This window comes from Schistocerca gregaria, chromosome 2, assembly GCF_023897955.1.
Source record: "Schistocerca gregaria isolate iqSchGreg1 chromosome 2, iqSchGreg1.2, whole genome shotgun sequence".
In the NCBI taxonomy this organism is placed as follows: Eukaryota; Metazoa; Arthropoda; class Insecta; order Orthoptera; family Acrididae; genus Schistocerca; species Schistocerca gregaria.
This window is the reverse complement of record NC_064921.1, coordinates 571,313,566-571,335,747: the sequence shown is the minus strand read 5'-3', so window position 1 is coordinate 571,335,747 and position 22,182 is coordinate 571,313,566. Positions and strand designations below refer to the sequence as shown.

Below are 22,182 nucleotides of genomic sequence, written 5' to 3'. Positions count from 1 at the left end.
GAGACGCCTGGACACTTCTCTTGTCGAGAGGCCTTTCCGGCACAAAGTAACAATGCGGACGTGATCGAACCGCGGTATTGACTGTCTAGGCATGATTGAACTACGGACAACACCTCCGTCCTGATGGAATGACTGGAACTGATCGGCTGTCGGACCCACTCCGTCTAATAGGCGCTGATCATGCATGGTCGTTTATATCCTTGAGCGGGTTTAGTGACATCTCTAAAGAGTCAAAGGGACTGTGACTGTGATACAATATCCGCAGTCAACGTCTATCTTCAGGAATTCTGGGAACCGTGATGATGCAAAGCTTTATTTTCATGTGTGTGTTATATCTTTCGTCCTATGGATATAAGCGTCTCCATAACACCAGCCCACTGAGGATCTTTCGAAAACGCATAGATATATTACAATTTGTTGTAATACAATTACGAAAAACGTCATATAGATGACTGAAGAATTCTCGTCTTTGGTTATTTTGTATTATTACTCGTATTACGAAAGTCTGCAATTTCATGGCAACGGTGCATTGAAGATTTGTCAAACAGGCATCGTTCTTGGTACGATACGGTATAATTAAATGGCAGGTAATAACATACAGGAGGTTAAATCCTTCAGAAGATATGAGATATAGGAGATAGTTACAAGTGTAAATTTGTGTAGTGGGTGGACGCTTCGAGTTGAGCAATATAAAGGACCTGCCTAAGAAACACACTTGAACAACAATTTACACTGGATACAGGCAGATGGGGTACACAGATTCCGTGGGAGTCGTGGTGTAAAGAAGGCTATGCCACCACCAGCTAGTACGAGCCATCAGAGAATATCCTTATAACAAAATACTAGAAAATATTTCTGAACAACCACCGAAGTCTTGGTGCGAGATCACCCTGAAAGGCGAACATTATTTATTTTCTCAAAGTAGTCATATTTATTGGGAGCACGAGATGGGTCTGACACTGTATCGCTTGCAGAGGCAATGTACGAAGCAATTATTCACATCATTACACCGTTTTATTAAGTTTTAGAACATAGTAACTGAAACAGGGTGTCTATATATGTTATTAATATGCGTGAACTGGCTTATTTCATCAGTAAACACATTTGTACTTCTTACCATTATGGGAAAAAAACGTATTTCACAATGTAAGAAGCTCGAATACCCCAGGGGCTTTCCTTCTTTGCAAATAACCCGCTTTCCCACAGCTATTCAATACTAGCCAATGACAAAAAAAAGAAAAAAATGGCTCTGAGCACTATGGGATTTAACTTCTGAGGTCATCAGTCCCCTAGAACTTAGAAATACTTAAACCTAACTAACCTAAGGACATCACTCACACCCAGGCCCGAGGCAGGATTCGAACCTGCAACCGTAGTGGTCGCGCGTTTCCAAACTGTAGCGCCTAGAACCGCTCGGCCACTCCAGCCAATGACACTTTATGTTACATTACAGTCAAGGGGAGCATGCAGCTGCTAAACTGAAACGACTTGCCAACCGGTTCCCTTTCAAGCTACAACACAGTGTACGCACTATCATTGTAGTGGCCCACGGTATGTTTCAGAGGGAGCCATAGAGTTCAAATTACAGGTGGCAACTCAACCCGAAACGGCCAATGGTATTCAAAATATAACTTCGGTCGAAATCTCCTATTCGAAGTGCAATGTTGTCGAAGTGCACTCCAAACGAAAAGCAGACTGCATTCACAATACACGACCTTATAATTCACTGCTGCTCAACACATACAGTTCGCCACATTGTTTAGACGACTGCCACATCGTGCTGTCCACTCTTGTGCTCCACCACACCAAATATTCGTTAAAGACAGACGGCTTCAAGCCCCTCCGTCCAAGAGCTTCGACCCGTGGCTTTCAAACACAGCTCCTCCCTTTGAAGGCCACAACCTCACTCTCCGTGCACCCCACTGTCGAGTCCCACTCGATTGACTGTGCCTTTCGCTACGTGCGCCGCACTAAAATCAGGGATCATCGTACCGAACATCCTCCGTGGAAGGCACGCTACGGGCTTCCTTCATGTGATAGGCTGCGCAGCGGATACAAAAATGAGCGGACTATGGGCAAAAATTAACAAGCAGTGCGTGAACGGTTGTGTGTTCATACCGAAGATTTTTTATGCGAAACACGAAAGTAGACGTACTTACATGGCACGAAAAATAAGCTATGTTGAACACTTATAAGATGTAATCAATACTGTGTTTTTTTTTGTATTTCTAACTCGTATTACATTAATTTGACCTTGTTATACACTACTGGCCATTAAAATTGCTACACCACGAAGATGACGTGCTGCATACGCCAAATTAAATCGTCAGGAAGAAGATGCTGTGTTATGCACATGATTAGCTTTTCAGAGCATTCACACAAGGTTGTCGCCGGTGGTGACACCTGCAACGTGCTGACATGAGGATATTTTCCAACCGATTTCTCATACACAAACAGCAGTTCACCGGCGTTGCCTGGGTAAACGTTGTTGTGATGCCTCGAGTAAGAAGGAGAAATGCGTACCACCACGTTTCCGACTTTGATAAAAGTCGAATTGTAGCCTATCGCGATTGCGGTTTATCGTATCGCGATATTGCTGCTCGCGTTAATCGAGATCCAATGACTGTTAGCAGAATATGGAATCGGTGGGTTCACGAGGGTAATACGTAACGCCATGCTGGATCCCAACGGCCTCGTATCACTAGCAGTCGAGATGAAAGGCATCTTATGCGCATGGCTGTAACGGATCGTGCAGCCACGTCTCGATCCCTGAGTCAACAGATGGGGACGTTTGCAAGACAACAACCATATGCACGAACAGTTCGACGACGTTTGCAGCAGCATGAACTATCAGCTCGGAGACCACGGCTGCGGTTACCCTTGACGCTGCATCACAGACAGGAGTGCCTGCGATGGTGTACTCAGCGACGAACCTGGGTGCACGAATGGCAAAACGTCATTTTTTCGGATGAATCCAGGTTCTGTTTACACCATCATGATGGTCGCATCCCTGTTTGGCGACATCGCGGTGAACGCACATTGGAAGCGGGTATTCGTTATCGGCATACTGGCGTATCACCCGGCGTGACGGTATGGAGTGCCATTGGTTACACGTCTCCGTCACCTTTTGTTCACATTAACTGCACTTTGAACAGTAGACGTTACATTTGAGATGTGTTACGACTCATGGCTCTACTCTGCATTCGATCCCTGCGAAACCCTACATTTCAGCAGGATAATGTACGACCGCATGTTGCAGGTCCTGTACGAGCCTTTCTGGATACAGAAAATGTTCGACTGCTGCCCTGGCCACCACATTCTCCAAATCTCTCATCAACTGAAAACGTCTGGTCAATGATGGCCGTGCAACTAGCTCTTCACAATACCCCTGTCACTACTCTTGGTGAACTGTGGTATTGTATTGAAGCTGGACGAGCAGCTGTACCTGTAAACGCCATCCTAGCTCTGTTTCACTCAATTCCCAGGCGTAGCAGGGACGTTATTACTGCCAGAGTTGGTTCTTCTGGGTACTGATTTCTCAGGATCTATGCACCCAAATTCCGTGAAAATGTAATCATAAGTCAGTTCTAGTATAATATATTTGTCCAATGAATACCCGTTTATCATCTGCATTTCTTCTTGGTGTAGCAATTTTAATGGCCAGTAGTGTACGTACATCAAAAGTCCAGAAAAATAAGTAAACAGAATTCCATTGAAGACGCCGGAGACACATTGGCAGGAGGGGCGGCTAACTTTAGACCTTTGAGAGCGAATACAAAACGACGGTAGAAGAGTCGCAGCGCGTGCCGTAATCTACTTTGCGTGCTGTGCAAGTTTAACTCGGCCAGGGGTATACGGGGATGGGGAGCGCGGCACTCGCCGGCGTCTTCTGTCAGACGGGCTCCCATCCCGCTCCCGTCGCGTCGCATCGCTTCCTTTGCGCCACAGCCCCGCCTGCAGGCGGATGGATTCCGACAGCGAGCCTCGCGCGTGCTGCGAGCCGAGCGCCTTGGGAGGGCAAGCAGAGTGGCTTGATGGGGAGGGCCGTGGAGGGGATGAGGGTGAGGGGAGGGGGGAGGCAGTCGCAGAGCGGAGAGCTAGCGAGCGGGCGGCGCGGCACAGCCACCAAATTGAAAGCCTCTCACTGTGTGTGTGTGTGTGTGTGAGAGAGAGAGAGAGAGAGAGAGAGAGAGAGAGAGAGAGAGAGAGAGAGAGTCGGCTAGTAGCTCGGCGGCTGTTTTAGTGTCAGTTGAGAGTGGGTGACCGTCACATGATCAGAGCGTGTTCATATACTGTTGTTCCCGAACAGTTTTGTTCTATGAACAGGTGTTCACTCCCTGACAAAAAAGCGAAGCATGTAGAAGGGAAGGAGAATACATAATGACACTTCGCGGGTCGAGACAGTTTGTGACATTGCTAAAGAGATTAGAAAATAGTGAAATTTACAAGAAATTTGGCAGCATGGGCTCACATTATGACGTTACACTCCCTCTGGTCTGGATGCATGAATTGATTGGGTTGGGAATTATGTCATAAAGCGTTGTATCCTGTCCTGGGCCAGTCTGCCTCACAGGTGTTATGATTGTTCCTCAATATCCTGACTCTGCCAGGGAGCTCGCGTCGGAGGTGGTCTCACAAATGTTCAGTCGAGGAGAGATCTGGGGATCTTGTAGTCCACAGGAGAACCTCAACATCACACAGACAGTTCATAGAGACTAGTGCCCTTTTGGCATCACAACAACGTCGCACGAGAGGTAACACAAGAGCACGTAAGGTGTCCGCGAAGTTCCACGATGCTGTCAGAGTTCCCTCAATGACAATCGGCCGTGACGTAAAATCATAGCCAGTAGCTCCCCACACCATGAGGCAAGGAATAACACGGCTACACCTCTCCGCTAGCAACCAAGTGATGTGTGGCGGAGGGCACTATTGGCGTCAAAGTCATATTTCCCATCTCTGTTCCACTCACGGACTGCGCGAGATAAAAACGATTGTCTGAACGCCTCACTACGAGCTCTAATTTCCCTTATCTTTGAATGGTGATCATTGGGCGATTTGAAAGTTGGTGGTAATACTATATGCTCTACATCCTCGGCGAAGATCGCATTTCGGAATTTAGTGAGCAGCCCCTTCCGTTTAGCCAGCCGAGCGGTTCTAGGCGCTACAGTCAGGAACCGCGCGACCGCTACGGTCGCAGGTTCGAATACTGTCTCGGGCATGGATGTGTGTGATGTCCTTAGGTTAGTTAGGTTTAAGTAGTTCTAAGTTCTACGGGACTGATGACCTTAGAATTTTAGTCCCATAGTGCTCAGAGCCATTTGAACCCTTCCGTTTAGCGCGTCGTCTATCTGCAAGTGTGCCCCACTTCAAACATTCTACGAGATTTGTAACGCTTTCGCGATGGCTAAATGTACCAGTCACGAATCTTGCCACTCTTCTTTGGACCTTCTGAATCTCTTGAATCAGTCCCAACTGGTAAGGGTCCCATACAGACGAACAGTACTCTAAGACAGGAGGAACTAAAGTATTGTAAGCAATTTCCTTTATTGAAGGATTGCATCGCTTCAGGATTTTACCAATAAACCGCAGTCTAGAGTTCACCTTACCCTTTACTTGTCTGATCTGATCGTTCCATTTGAGATCATTGCGAATAGTCATACCCAGATACTTGACGGATGTAACCGCTTCCAAAGGCTCGTACATTAATGGGGATTTTCGCTTTGTTATACGCAGTAGGTTACACTTACTAAAACTGAGAGATAACTGCCAGTCATTACACCACGCATTTATGTTATTCAAATCCGCATTGATTTGTTCACAACATTCGAGTGATACTACTTTCCTGTAGGCTACAACATCATCGGAAAACAGTCTAATGCCGCTGTCAATAATATCAACCAGATCATTTATGTAAATCGTAAAAAGCAGCGGACCAATTACGCTGCCCTTGGGCGCACCTGATGACACGCTTGTTTCCGTTGAAGTCTCCCCATTCAAGACGACATACTGCTCTACCCAACCGTATGTGTCATCGGACAGACCGTAAGCGACCACTTTTGGCAACAAGCGACAGTGCGGAACTGAGTCTAACGCCTTTCGAAAGTCGAGGAATATGAAATCAACCTGGGAGCCGTTATTTAGAGCCTGTTGTATATCATGCACAAAGAGGGCCAGCTGTGTCTCGCATGACCGCTTTTTCTTAAAACCGAGCTGGTTTCCGCAGAAGAGCCTCAGAGTCTAGAAAGGTCATTATGTCTGAACACAAAAAGTGTTCCATGACTCTACAACAAACCGACGTCAGTGAAATTGGCCGGTAATTATGTTCATCCGATTTTCTAACCTTTTTATAGATTGCTATGACCTGGGCCTTCTTCCAGTCCCGTGGAACTTTCCGTTGTTCCAATGATATCTGATAGGTAATGGACAAGAATGGTGCTATAATTGTAGCATAGTCAACATAAACTATTACGGGCCAGCTTCAAGACGATACCACAGTTCATCAAGAGTAGTGATTGACGTATTGTGATAAGCCAGTTGCTTGGCCACATTTCTCCAGACGTTTTCAATTGGTGAGCGATCTGGTGAGGGCCAGATGCCATCCTGGCGTCTAAGGATCTTTTTTTACAATCCCAGATACACTAAACACTATGTCAGCCGTCCTTGCGTTTGTTCGATAGATGAAAGGGGGAATGGTGCTGCAGTCCTCTACCGTAAACAAGTTTTTGAAAGCTAGGTTTAGATTTTCGGCCTGCTGTACAACACCATCCGTTACATTACCCCTTCTGTCAGCAAGAGAAGGTATTGAATTATTTGCAGCGCTAATTACAAAACGACGCCATTCATCAACAGTCCACGTCTTCCTTTCACGATACCACTCTCAACGCAGCCATGTATGTTGTACTGTTAACGACGGTAAATCGCTAGCACGTTTCCTGCTAGTCTCCAACCTTTAGTTTCGGACGACACAAAATATTACACTACAGGGCATTAAAATTGCTACACCAAGAAGAAATACAGATGATAAACGGGTATTCGGTAGACAAATATATTGTACTAGAACTGACATGTGATTACATTTTAACGCAATTTGGGTGCATAGATCCTGAGAAACCAGTACCCAGAACAACCACCTCTGGCCGTAATAACGGCCTTGATGCGCCTGGGCATTGAGTCAAACAGAGCTTGGATGGACTGTACAGGTACAGCTGTCCATGCAGCTTCAAGACGATACCACAGTTCATCAAGAGTAGTGACTTACGTATTGTGATAAGCCAGTTGCTTGGCCACATTTCTCTAGACGTTTTCAATTGGTGAGCGATCTGGAAAATGTGCTGGCCAGGGCAGCAGTCGAAAATTTTCTGTATCCAGAAAGGATCGTACAGGACCTACAACATGCGGTCTTTCATTATCCTGCTGAAATGTAGGGTTTCGCAGGGATCGAAGGGTAGAACCACGGGTCGTAACACATCTGAAATGTAACGTCTACTGTTCAAAGTGCCGTCAGTGTGAACAAGAGGTGACCGAGACGTGTAAACAATGGCACCACATACCATCGCGCCGGGTGATACGCCAGTTCGGCGATAACGAATACCCGCTTCCAATGTGCGTTCACCGCGATGTCGCCAAACACGGATGCGACTATCATGATGCTGTAAGCAGAACGTGGATTCATCCGAAAAAATGACGTTTTGCCATTCGTGCACCCAGATTCGTTGTTGAGTACACCATCACAAGCGCTCCTGTCTGTGATGCAGCGTCAACGTTGCTGATGAGGAGACTCATAAATAGTATGCGGTTTTACTTCGAATTTGAGCCCAATTTCCTGACGGTTCTATGTAGCATTGCGAGGATGGTTGTAGCACTCTGGAACTCACAAGTGATTCCTTCTGCTGATGTGATGAGATTTTTTACAACGAAGACGACACGTTAAACAAAAGGCTCGTTTCAGGACTTAAGTTTACTGGAATGTTTTCATGCTTGTTATCAAGTACGTTCGTCGATGTCAGTTTTGGATATTAATTGCAACAGAGCCTGTGTGAGTACACTGCCATCATCCAGAAGACATGACGGATTTGACTGTTACTTTGTACACGTATACACCGTCGGCGGGGAGGGGGGGGAGGGGAAGGGGGGGTGAAAGATCAGATTTGCAATTCTCTGACTAGCAGAATGACCTCAGGAGTGCATTAGTTTTGTTACCAGATCTAGTAGGGTACATAAGAGGCAATAAGAGCGTCGCACGTTCAATGTTCACTATGAAGGGCACCGAGAGCTGCACACTTGCATGACGCAGTGTTATCAAGTATCATACTGTGGCTCTCGATTCGGAGGTCTGGCCAAGTTGTAGATTATCTAACTTTGTGGGGCACTCCGATGTGACAATGACATGAAGTGGGCTGCATGGGAACGTGAGGGCAGAAATACTCGTCGTCAAGGATCAGGATGGCGACTTCAGATGACTACAAGGAATGGTCGCCGTATAGTGCACCAAGCAAACCCGAAATTATTCAATCTCCGCCTGCCATACGACAACAAGTAATGGAGTACATGTACACTACTGGCCATTAAAATTGCTACACCACGAAGATGACGTGCTACAAACGCGAAATGTAACCAGCAGGAAGAAGATGCTGTGATATGCAAATGATTAGCTTCTCAGAGCATTCACACATGGTTGGCGCCGGTGGCGACACCTACAACGTGCTGACATGAGGAAAGTTTCCAACCGATTTCTCGTACACAAACAGCAGTTGACCGGCGGTTTATCGCATCGCGACATGATGCTCGCGTTGGTCGAGATCCAATGACTGTTAGCAGAATATGGAATCGATGGGTTCAGGAGGGTAATATGGAACGCCGTGCTGGATCCCAACGGCCTCGTATCACCAGCAGTCGAGATGACAGGCATCTTATCCGCATGGCTGTAACGGATTGTGCAGCCACGTCTCGAGCCTGAGTCAACAGATGGGGACGTTTGCAAGGCAACAACCATGTGCACGAACAGTTCGACGACGTTTGCAGCAGCATGGACTATCAGCTCGGAGACCATAGCTGCGGTTGTCCTTGACGCTGCATCACAGACAGGAGCGCTTGCGATGGTGTACTCAACGACGAATCTGGATGCACGAATGGCAAAACGTCATTTTTTTCGGATGAATCCAGGTTCTGTTTACAGCATCATGATAGCCGCATCCGTGTTTGGCGACATCGCAGTGAACGCACACTGGAAGCGGGTATTCGTCATCGCCATACTGGCGTTTCACCCGGCGTGATGGTATGTGGTGCCATTGTTTACACGTCTCGGTCACCTCTTGTTCACATTGACGGCACTTTGAACAGTAGACGTTACATTTCAGATGTGTTACGACCCGTGGCTCTACCCTTCGATCCCTGCGAAACCCTACATTTCAGCATTATAATGAACGACCGCATGTGGCAGGTCATACGCTTCCTTACGTTGTCTTTAAACCATTGTAGCACAAGATCTAAAAATCGTCCTAGATAGCACCGCCGTATTACACGTGAGCCGAATTTGTTGCCATAGTGTTATAAAGCTTTTTCACGAACAGGAATGTAATACCTAAGTAATGACGATTGGATAATAAAAAGTAAAGAAGAATACTAATAAATTGAATCACTCACCATTTAAATCGTGGTGTAACGCATGGAGCCCATCACACCTGTAAAACACAAACATCATTATCATGGTACCGAATCGTATCTAATGAAAAGATGTATGCTACAGCTAAAGGAAAAAATACAGGAATTTACTGTATTTCATGTATGGCAATAATGGAAAATGGAAGTATAGGTGTCAATGTGTTAGTGGAGTGACCTCGGAATTCCTGGTACGCTGTTCGAACTCCGTTCATCCGTCATCTATTTCCGTAGCAGCCACGCAACTGTTGAACCAAGAAAACATACAGAGAAAGTCACGATGGTGACAATTCTTCGTATTAGACAGAGGATAGGTGATATCAGTGGGGACAGATACAGGCACCAAGTGCAGGATAAGTGCACTCTCCTCAGGTTTTGGCCGTAGAATGCGGAGAGCTCCATTGCCGTTTTACCATCTTCTTTCCACCCTGTCAAGGGAGGGTCTAGTAGCAGTACAGAATTTCTGCTCTTCAGCAAATTGAATAAATATTTAATAATCACAAATCTCTGAAAAATGACATGAAAAATACAAGCTTTGAAACTAATAAACGATGAAATGAATGAGATATTAATATTTAATGTGAATGAGGCGAGTTGCTTGCGATTTATGTTACAATTGATTGGCACCTACGTAGTTTACAAATATGACCATAATACTTGGTGACGTTTTTGATCAGACGAAAACGGTAGGGGAGGAGTTTCTTAGCAAGGTGCATCACTCAGTCGGGTGATCTTAGGTTGGTGCTATGCCTTTCATGTGAAGGGCTCAAATGCGGGTGTAATCAAATTGAATGTATACTTACATGTAAGTAATTTAAAACAACATATACTGCGTGAGGAGTCAACTGTTTCACGAACTGACATCAAATTTGTTATATATGAAAAGTTATAGTTTACATTTATGTGCTCCAATGTACACGCCTACATATATTAAACGAAAATGCAGTATTGAAAAAGAAAATAATGCTACTTGGATGTAAGTTTGATAACAATTGCCCCAACGAAACAAAATCTTAGACCGGATCGCCACCATGTCGATCTCGTGTTGAGTATTCAGAGAGTAACGTCTGGTAAATGCGGTGAAACTTGGAGGGAGGCGCAAACGGTGGTCCATTAAGGGGAGCGCCGAATACTGCGACGGCCAGCCGCTCTCGAGCTCTGTGGCCAGCTCTGGCTGCTGGTCTCACTTGGTTTGCTGCCGTCTTTTGCTTCGTCTTCCTGCTCCACGGACCGCTGTACTTACAGGTTTCCAACAGAGAAAACTCCGTGCTGTTACTTCTCACCTAAATTCTGGGTCGCACAAGCCAGAACGAGGAATGATCCAGTCATATTTTTTGCAAGTGGTGCCAAACAGTTAGTAGATAACTGAAAAAATTCATATGAGTCTGAGGATACCGGTGCTCATCCTCACGTACCATAAAATTGTTTACAGCAGCAGCGTGTACCGCAATAGTGTTACCGCAGTGTCAAATAAAATAAAAACCATACTTCCTTCAAGAGTTAAACACAATGTTCAAAAATGGTTCAAATGGCCCTGAGCACTATGGGACTTAACTTCTAAGGTCATCAGTCCCCTAGAACTTAGAACTACTTAAACCAAACTAACCAAAGGACACCACACACATCCATGCCCGAGGCAGGATTCGAACCTGCGACCGAGCAGTCGCGCGGTTCCCGACTGAGCGCCTAGAACCGCGAGACCACCGCGGCCGGCTAAACACGATGTTGATTATATATTTCATTCTAGTCCTGGCAGCTGCGACGAAGGATGGTTTCTATTTCATTTGATGCCACAGTAAGAACTTTATCATACAAGCTGCTGTAAATAATTTTATTATACCTTAAGGTCATCAGTTGACCGGAATCGGTAGTTGATTTTTATTTCAACAGCAATTCGTGACAATCTTGAATTATGGCTCCTTTTAACAAATGATAAATTTACTATCTGATTTCGTCGTGTTCGTCAGCATTTCAAGCAATCAATTTTCCAGCTCGCCTTCCCCTTCTATCGCAGAGCAGGTTTCTCCAGTGCTAAATCGCAAGTTGCCTGTGGACACTTTATGCAACTCTGTTCCCTGCTTATATTTTTTAGGGTGGGAAATCTAAATATGATACTTAAAAAACTCTATCACCCACCATTTCTTCACATATTACAGTTAAATTTATTAAAGTAAGCGATTTTTAAATAATTTAATAACCTTTATATAGTTAAAATAATTTAAAAAGGAAGTGTAATGAATGTAGACGACGTTGGTAGCATTGGTGAAAAAAAGGCGATTCTATTTTTGTGTTAACAGATGGTGTTTTGTTTACTTTCAGCCTAACCTCACTTTCCCGTTTTCTGTACATGTGCTCAGTACAGTGTCTAATTGTGGTTGTAAAAACTACGCTGACAATTTTTGTTATATTTATGGTGAATTTGCCATTAAAAAGACCAAAGAAACATTACAGACTTTGTGAAAAGGGTGAAAAAGGTTTATCTATCATACTTTAGATCTAAACTTGGTGATAAAGATAAATCTTGGGAGCCGTATAAGTTATGTGTGTGTTGAAGATCTGAGAAAATTGTGCAAAACGGAGAAAAAAGCCTGTAGATTTGCTGTTCCTATGAAGTGGAGGGAGCCAAGAAATCATTCCGATGATTGCTACTTTTACAGTGTTGATATTACTGCTCATAATAAGAAAAACAAGAAGGCAATAAGCCTTCCGTCCACCAATCGACCAGTAGGGCATGGTGTAGATTTGCCGGTTCCTGAATCACCAGATGATTTAAATTCTATTCCAACAAAAGTATTTTCTGATGAACAATGTGACTGAGATGATCCAAATAATGATAAATTCTACTCTAATTCAGAAAGTCTAGAGAAAAAATTGTTTACTCACACCGAGCTTAACGATTTGGTTCGGGATATGAGCTTAACAAAAGAAAAATCTGAATTGCTTGGCTCTAGATTAAAAGAGATGAACTTATTGGCAGTTGGAACCAGCATATACATGTATAGAAAGAGAGAGCGCCAATTTTCCAAGTTTTTTCAACAAAAACGTGATTTAGTGTACTGCTCAGACATTCCCGGCCTGATATGAGTTTGGTATTGAATACAAAAGGGAAGACTGGAGGCTGTTCATTGATTCGTCTAAAATTAGTTTAAAGCCTCTTTTATTACACAATGATATGTCCGCCCCCGGCAGCTGAGTGGTCAGCGGGACAGAATGTCAATCCTAATTCCAGGCTGGGTCGGAGATTTTCTCCGCTCAGGGACTGGGTGTTGTGCTGTCCTAATCATCATCATTTCATCCCCATCGACGCGCAAGTCGCCGAAGTGGCGTCTAATGAAAGACTTGCACCTGCCGAACGGTCTACCCAACCGGGGGTCCTAGTCACACGACATTTACATTTACAAATGTTCAAATGTATGTGAAATCTTATGGTACTTAACTGCTAAGATCATCAGTCCCTAAGCTTACACACTACTTAACCTAAAGTATCCCAAGGACAAACACACACACGCATGTCCGAGGGAGGACTCGAACCTCCGCTGGGACTAGCCGCACAGTCCATGCCTGCGGCGCTTCAGACCGCTCGGCTAATCCCGCGCGGCTTACATTTACATTACACAATGGTAACATGTATACATCTATACCTGTTGGACATTCTGTACACATGAATGAAAGCTATGAAAACCTAGAAATAGTGCTAAATAAAATGGGCTATTCTGCTCAAGGTTGGATGATATGTGGCGATCTAAAAGCAACCTGCATGCTCCTTGGTCAACAAGGTGGCTTTACGAAATTTCCATGTTTCTTGAATGAATGGAGCTGTAGGGCTAGGGGTCAACCCTGATGCAGAAAGACCTGCCCTGAGAGGGAGTCTTTAAAACCTGGTGAAAAGAACATTCAATGCAAGAACCTTGTAGATCCCAAAAACGTACTCCTACCACCTCTACATATGAAGTTTAGCCTAATGAAGCAGTTAGTAAAGGCCTTTCAGAAGCTAAACTAAAAGAAGGCGTCTTTGTCGGACCTGACATTAGAAACGCTACCAAGGCCGCTGGAACACCAACATGATGGGTGACTACGGTTGGTCACTTCACTGAGAAGTTCAGCAAGCGACTCATCGTAGAAAAAGTTACTCAAGTAGCTTCAAAGAAAAAAGAGAAAGAAAATACAAACCAATTCCAGCTGACAAGTGAAACCTTTATTAATACGTATCATTGTTTTCAGTAGCTTACTGTGAATACAAACCATGCTTATGTTGTAATAAAGAGTTTCATTAATTTCCCCGTTTACCGTATCGCACAGGATTTTGATACTATATAGTAAAAAGCATATTGCTTGAAAACTATGGTTGATACAAAAAAAACTATACTATATAGTAAAAAGCATATTGCTTGAAAACTATGGTTGATACAAAAAAAACTAAGGCTAGATTTGGATTCAGCTCTTAAAAATCTAAAAAGATCAGCTATCAAAGTAAAAAAAAAGTTTTTTTAAAAAATTTCCTTGGCCTGTGTTATTGGTGTGGGTAGGAGGCCCAAAAGTTGGCTTTGAGCACTATGCGACTTAACTTCTGAGGTCATCAGTTACCTAGAACTTAGAACTAATGAAACCTGAGTAACCTAAGGACATCACACACATCCATGCCCGAGGCAGGATTCGAACCTGCGACCGTAGCTGTCGCTCGGCGCCAGACTGTAGCACCGGCGGGTAGCAGGCAGAGGACCCTTAAATGACAGGAGCACCTGAAGGGGAGAGGGAGAGGGAGAGGGAGAGGGAGAGGGAGAGGGAGAGAGAGAGAGAGAGAATTATATCATTAATTTAACAATTCTGAGAAGAGAGCACTGTGTGCTACAGGCGTGCAGTCGTCAGATTAGGGTAGAGGCGCTGGCTGGATGCTGGCAACCGTAGGGAGCAGATGCCGGCTGCGCTGAAATTAAATTCTTTGGACCCTGGAGCAGAGTCGCCCTCTGACAAGGGCCACACGCTGGAAAGCGGCGCAGCAGTGAGGCGCCCTCTGCAGTGGGGCGAAGCGCGCAGTCTAATCCGCCCGCTTGCTTACTCATTAGCGACAACATCTAGGCGCCTCGCCCCTTTGTGCGCCAGCTCTGCGGATACTCGTCAAAAAGCATCCGGAAATAGCCAGACACACATCAAATACACCTTTTATCCCTTTTACTAGCCATTATTAAGTGGAGCGTGTCGCTACGATATGCCTCTACTGTTACATTTCTTTGCCAAAGTCTCTTAAACTACCTTTCCCCGCCGTCAATCGCCTGTTTCTTCGAATATTTTTGAGGCTTAATGTTGGCTGCATCGGGTGGTCCAGTAATTGGCTGTATGTCAATATTGTTTCACAGCTTTTGTATAGCATTAGTGTTTCATGTTTTATCCGAGACATTTTGTCATTCGTGAAAAAAAAAAAATAGCTACAGGATTCTTCTGCTTCGTGGCAGAATTTCTCCTCGTATACTTTTCACCTCAGATGTTTCTTCTTCAAATGTCAAAACTGGAAAAAGGATGAACTAAAAAGGAGTTGTCTACGCAGAAACTTGAAACTGATATACACTACTGGTCCTTAAAATTGCAACACCAAGAAGAAATGCAGATGATAAACGGGTATTCATTGGACAAATATATTATACTAGAACTCACATGTGATTACATTTCCACGCAATTTGGGTGCATAGATCCTGTGAAATCAGTACCCAGAACAACCACCTCTGGCCGTAATAACGTCCTTGATACGCCTGGGAATTGAGTCAAACGAGCTTGGATGGCGTGTACAGGTACAGCTGGATTCATCCGAAAACATGACGTTTTGCCATTCGTGCATCCAGGTTCGTCGTTGAGTACACCATCGCAGGCGCTCCTGTCTGTGATGCAGTGTCAAGGGTAACTGCAGCCATGGTCTAAGAGCTGATAGTCCATGCTGCTGCAAACGTCGTCGAACTGTTCGTGCAGATGGTTGTTGTCTTGCAAACGTCCCCATCTGTTGACTCACGGATCGAGACGTGGCTGCACGATCCGTTGCAACCATGCAGATAAGATGCCAGTCATCTCGACTGCTAGTGATACGAGGCAGTTGGGATCCAGCACAGCGTTCCGTATTACCCTCCTGAACCAAACGATTCCATATTTTACTAACAGTCATTGGATCTCGAGTAACACGAGCAGCAATGTCGCGATACGATGAACCGCAATCGTGATAGGCTACAATCCGACCTTTATCAAAGTCGGAAACGTGATGGTACGCATTTCTCCTCTTTACATGAGGCACCACAACAACGTTTCACCAGGCAACGCCGGTCAACTGCTGTCTGGGTATGAGATATCGCTTGGAAACTTTCCTCATGTCAGCACGTCGTAGGGTTCGCCACCGGCGCCAACCTTGTGTGAATGCTCTGAAAAGCTAATCATTTGCATATCACAGCATCTTCTTCCTGTCGGTTAAATTTCGCGTCTGTAACACGTCATGTTAGCAATGTGTAGCAACTTTAATGGCCAATCGTGTACTAGCATGCTAACGATTGTGAAAATACCAACACTTAGGAACGACGGTACGTGCAACAATGTACCATCAATACGTGATTAAGACTACAGAAATAGAACATTCACTACAAGGCAATTCAGTGAAGAGCCGTCAAACGAAATGTAATTATGAAATAATGTACGAGTAAGCCTCGTTGAAGTCTACGGTCCCAAAGACATCAAGATAGTTGCAATATGGCATAATAATCGGTCTATGTGAAACGACTATTTTTCATGCAGTCACATTTCTTATCGTACACGCCACGAAGCTACACCAGCAAGTAGAGGATAGCTTCCGTGACACGACACAGATAGGGGTAATGTGAATTCGCATTAACAGTGTTCGTTTATTACGTTTTCATTTTTCGATAGCCGTATTTAGATGCCAGTCGCAAAACACGCAAGCTATTGTAATTTCACTAGATCAATGACTGGTATATACACTGCATTAGGTCCACAGGACTATCTTTGTAAGATAATGGTATACTGCAGATTGGCTACCGTCGATAGTAGCTGCTGGTTACCGCTAAAGATAACTGGCCTCAGCATTCCACAGTTCCGTAATCTGTTCGAGAGATTTATTGCGTCATAAAGTACTTGCTGCAATATGCATCCGTTCTCACGAAAAGACATTCTGATGAAAGCACAGATTTCAACGGAACTACCAGCTTCTCAGAAGAATGCCAATTTATTTAACGAGATCTGAAGTTTATTCCTGGTACTGTACGAAAAGCACTCCAAACTGGAAAGCTAACCCAGATCAAATAAACGTTGTTTAAGTTTGTGTGGGCTGAAATGCATATCTATTTCGAACGTATTGTAGAAAAACGGTGGAGAACAGTAATGCAATTATTATTTTCTTGCTGACGTTTGAATCTTTTCTCTGAGTGATAAAGGGGTTTCATATAACCATATTTTTCTGCATACTGTTTCTTCTAATCTGACAGGAATTTTTTTGGCACTTATTGCTTTCGATACTTCTAAAAATGTACATAGTCCGGCCAATAAATTCCGAGGCTGACTTTATTCCCAGCGTATAAGCGATGTCAGCGCAGTAATTACGATAGCCGCTTGAACTAGCTTCTGTAAACAAGAAATGTGCATTTGACCAGCCAGTTGCGAGAAGGCAGTGTGGACATGTGGCCCTAGTCCGTCTACATTGTTGTGTCATAAACCGCAGTGGAGCAAAAAATAGTGCCCAGGACATTCTTCACAACGTTTTGAAGAAGAAAAATGTTTGTGCAAAGTTTATCTCGCACTCTTTGATTACCGACCAAAAACAACAACACACGGCCTCCTCCGGCGACTTGATTGAAATGCCAACCGCAAGCAGTTCATTCCTGAACAAATTCGTCACGAAGGACGAAGCTTGGTATCATCACTGAAAATGAAATGATCGTATGTCATTGTTGGCTGTGATGTCCCAGTCGGGTTCGGCTGCCAAGTGCAAATCTAGTTCCAGTCGGCGCCACATTGGCCGACTGGCAGCCTATGGTGAGGATGAAATGATGATGAGGACAACTAACACCCAGTCCCCGAGCGGGGAAAAATCTCCGACCCGGCCGGGAATCGAACGCGAGCCCGGTGCATGGGAGGCGAGTACGTTACCACCCAGTTAAGCAAGCGGGCAGGATCATCACTACTGAGCTACGACGAAACGAGATTCTGTAGGTATTCATCTGAACGGTCAATGTTCTGATGACATAATAATAAGCCAATGAGACGAGCAAGTTGAACAACTTCCCGAAGAAGGACTTTTCAGACAGTTTTACCTGGTTGTATGAACGTTCTGTGTGCTGTACTCAAGTGAGGGGGAGACTATGTATAACACCGGAAGCATTTAAACCACCATCTTAATGTTTCTCGATTTTTTTTTATTAATTCAGTGTCAAAACTTTTTTGACGGGACATTTCAGTAATCTTGGAGCTTCATGATAGTAAATAACTGCTCACACTGAAAAATATGCCAAGCTATGATAAAATTTCATACATGAAATTCAATTTCCAAAGCGCGCAGTCTAGTGGTTATAAGCATATATATCAATTACACCGAATTTTTCTTTCGTGAATTGCACGGGATCTCAGTTACCTCCATTATCATTGGATTGGGCACCTGTTATATACTTAGTGAAGAAATTAAAAAAAAAATAAAGTAAAGGATGTAAAACTTGCCTTCCAAAATTTTAAAATTTGTAGACCTTGTTCCACTTCTATCATCAGGATGACAGTTTATTTCTGAAAATTCTTATGCCATTTAAATCATGCAGGAAATTTTGTTGCAGCAACCAGACTTAAATGTAGATTCTCAGCTATTAAGAACTACATATTTCGGGTCAAAAGCGTACTTACGAATATACGAGGGGCGTTCAAAAAAGTAATGCAACACTTTTTTTCTCAAAGCAGGTAGGTGGTATTCAGGATTCCAAAACACCATATTATATCCCACTCTTTTGGCTACAAAATCCTATTTTTCAACATCATTTCCGTCCAATGTAACCACTCTACTGGTCGAAGTCGGAAGCAACGTCTTGCTGCATTAATAGTTTCCCGGTCGTCGACGTACTGTTTTCCATGGAGTGCATCCCTCACCCGGGCTGTAGGTGGATGAGGAAGAACAATCTAATGAAGTGTTGTGAGTTCCTCTCGGGTGCGCAGACTTTTGTGGGGTCTTGCATTGTCATGGAGGAAAACTTAGTTGGCATTCTGAGTATGTTCACACGATCCAACACTGCAGGAGTCACGAATGTGTGCTGTCGGCCGGCACGAGGGAGATCGGACAGGTTTGCGCGATCTTGTTGCGATGATGACACACACCTCGCCCAACGACTCACCATGTTTTCGTTTACAAACAGGTCCGCGTAGACATTCTGCAAGCGCCTATGAATATATGTAGCGCTCTGGTTTAACGCCAAAAGAACCTCAATGACAGCTGTCTGCTTGGAACGCACTTCCGTTACAGACGCCGTTTCGAAGGCGACCTATAGCACCGCCAGCTATCGGAATTTCATGAAACCATAGAAGCTGAAGCGAGAATATACCACGACTCACCATGTTTTCGTTTACAGACAGGTCCGCGTAGACATTCTGCAAGCGCCTATGAATATATGTAGCGCTCTGGTTTAACGCCAAAAGAACCTCAATGACAGCTGTCTGCTTGGAACGCACTTCCGTTACAGACGCCGTTTCGAAGGCGACCTATAGCACCGCCAGCTATCGGAATTTCATGAAACCATAGAAGCTGAAGCGAGAATATACCACGACTCACCATGTTTTCGTTTACAGACAGGTCCGCGTAGACATTCTGCAAGCGCCTATGAATATATGTAGCGCTCTGGTTTAACGCCAAAAGAACCTCAATGACAGCTGTCTGCTTGGAACGCACTTCCGTTACAGACGCCGTTTCGAAGGCGACCTATAGCACCGCCAGCTATCGGAATTTCATGAAACCATAGAAGCTGAAGCGAGAATATACCACGACTCACCATGTTTTCGTTTACAAACAGGTCCGCGTAGACATTCTGCAAGCGCCTATGAATATATGTAGCGCTCTGGTTTAACGCCAAAAGAACCTCAATGACAGCTGTCTGCTTGGAACGCACTTCCGTTACAGACGCCGTTTCGAAGGCGACCTATAGCACCGCCAGCTATCGGAATTTCATGAAACCATAGAAGCTGAAGCGAGAATATACCACGACTCACCATGTTTTCGTTTACAGACAGGTCCGCGTAGACATTCTGCAAGCGCCTATGAATATATGTAGCGCTCTGGTTTAACGCCAAAAGAACCTCAATGACAGCTGTCTGCTTGGAACGCACTTCCGTTACAGACGCCGTTTCGAAGGCGACCTATAGCACCGCCAGCTATCGGAATTTCATGAAACCATAGAAGCTGAAGCGAGAATATACCACGACTCACCATGTTTTCGTTTACAGACAGGTCCGCGTAGACATTCTGCAAGCGCCTATGAATATATGTAGCGCTCTGGTTTAACGCCAAAAGAACCTCAATGACAGCTGTCTGCTTGGAACGCACTTCCGTTACAGACGCCGTTTCGAAGGCGACCTATAGCACCGCCAGCTATCGGAATTTCATGAAACCATAGAAGCTGAAGCGAGAATATACCACGACGTCCCACAACAAATTCTGCATTTTTCCAACCAAAATAGGCCGAAAAAAATGTGTTGCATTACTTACGGAATGTAGTAAAGCAGGAACAGCACAATGGGGTGTAGGGCTGTACATCAGGAAATAAATGGAACCCAGCGTAGTTGCAATAAGGTTTGTAAACGAACGACTGATGTGGATAGATTTGACAGTGGCTAGCAAGAAAATTAGGATTGTGTCAGTATATTCGCCATGTGAAGGGACAGATCAAGATAAGATGGATAGTTTTTATGAGGCACTCAGTGATGTAGTTGTTAGAGTATAGGACAAGGACAGTGTTCTGCTCATGGGTGATTTTAATGCCAGGATTGGAAATCGAACAGAGAGGTATGAAAAGGTTATGGGTAAATTTGGAGAGGATATGGATGCCAACAGGAATGGGAAACAACACTTGGATTTCTGGGCCAGTATGGGCTTAGTAATCACAAACTCCTTTTTTAAACATAAGAACATTCACCGGTATACTTGGGAAGGCAGGGGAACCAGATCTGTCATTGACTATATAATAACAGATCAGGAATTCAGGAAGGCTGTGAGGGACACACGTGTATTCAGGGGATTCTTTGACGACACTGATCATTATTTAATCTGCAGTGAAATTGGGATTGTGAGGCCGAAAGTGCAGGAGGTCAGGACCATATGTAGGAGGATAAGAGTGGAGAAACTTCAGGACAAGGAAATCAGGCTCAAACACATAACAGCGATCTCAGAAAGGTACCAGTTAGTTGAATGTAGTCAATTACAGTCATTGGAAAAGGAATGGACAAGGTACAGGGACACAGTACTAGAAGTGGTTAAGGAATGTCTTGGAACAGTAGTGTGTAAAAGTAGGATGAAGCAAACAGCTTGGTGGAATGACACAGTCAAGGCAGCCTGTAAAAGGAAAAAGAAGGCTTATCAAAAATGGCTACATACTAGATCTCAGGTAGACAGAGAAAGTTATGTTGAAGAAAGAAACAAAGCCAAACAGATAATTGCAGCATCCAAGAAGAAATCTTGCGAAGACTTTGGAAACAGGTTGGAGACTATGGGTCAAGCTGCTGGAAAACCATTCTGGAGTGTAATTAGCAGTCTTCGAAAGGGAGGTAAGAAGGAAATGACAAGTATTTTGGACAGGTCAGGAAAACTGCTGGTGAATCCTGTGGATGCCTTGGGCAGATGGAGGGAATATTTTGAAGAGTTGCTCAATTTAGGTGAAAATACGATCAGTAATGTTTAAGATTTGGAGGTAGAATGGGATAGGAATGATGATGGAAATAGGATCACATTTGAGGAAGTGGAGAAAATGGTCAATAGACTGCACTGCAATAAAGCAGCTGGGGTGGATGAAATTAAGTCGGAACTCATCAAATACAGTGGAATGTCAGGTCTGAAATGGCTACACAGGTTCCATCAGACTGGACAAAAGCAGTAATCACACTAATCTTTAAACATGGAAACAGAAAAGATTGTAACAACTACAGAGGTATCTCTTTAATCAGCGTTGTGGGTAAAATCTTCTCAGGTATTGTTGAAAGGAAAGTGCGAGTATTAGTTGAGGACCAATTGGATGAAAATCAGTGTGGGTTTACGCCTTTTAGAGGTTGTCAGGACCAGATCTTTAGCTTACCGCAAATAATGGACAAGTGTTATGAGTGGAACAGGCAATTGTACCTATGCTTTATAGATCTAGAAAAGGCATATGACCAGGTTCCTAGGAGGAAGCTATTGTCTGTTCTACGAGATTAATGAATAGGAGGCAAACTTCTGCAAGCAATTAAAGGTCTTTACATGGATAGTCAGGCAGCAGTTAGAGTTGACGGTAAATTGAGTTCATGGTTCAGAGTAGTTTCAGG

At 44.3% G+C, this 22,182-nt stretch overlaps 2 protein-coding genes across 5 annotated transcripts in view; one reads left to right on the top strand and one right to left on the bottom strand.

The window, feature by feature from the left end:
• The window catches only part of LOC126333043 (neuromodulin), a 663,909-nt gene that overhangs the window by 472,922 nt on the left and 168,805 nt on the right, over positions 1-22,182 (top strand). The gene's annotated exons all lie outside the window — the stretch shown is intronic.
• Positions 1-22,182, bottom strand: part of LOC126332988 (E3 ubiquitin-protein ligase SIAH1B-like) — a 456,241-nt gene that overhangs the window by 370,388 nt on the left and 63,671 nt on the right. For 3 of the 4 annotated variants that reach the window (XM_049996701.1, XM_049996702.1, XM_049996703.1), the window contains exon 2: positions 9,643-9,680. The exons of the other annotated variant lie outside the window; for it this stretch is intronic. The gene's annotated coding sequence lies outside the window, so the exon portion shown is untranslated. The remainder of the gene's footprint in view (positions 1-9,642; positions 9,681-22,182) is intronic. 4 annotated transcript variants of the gene reach the window in all.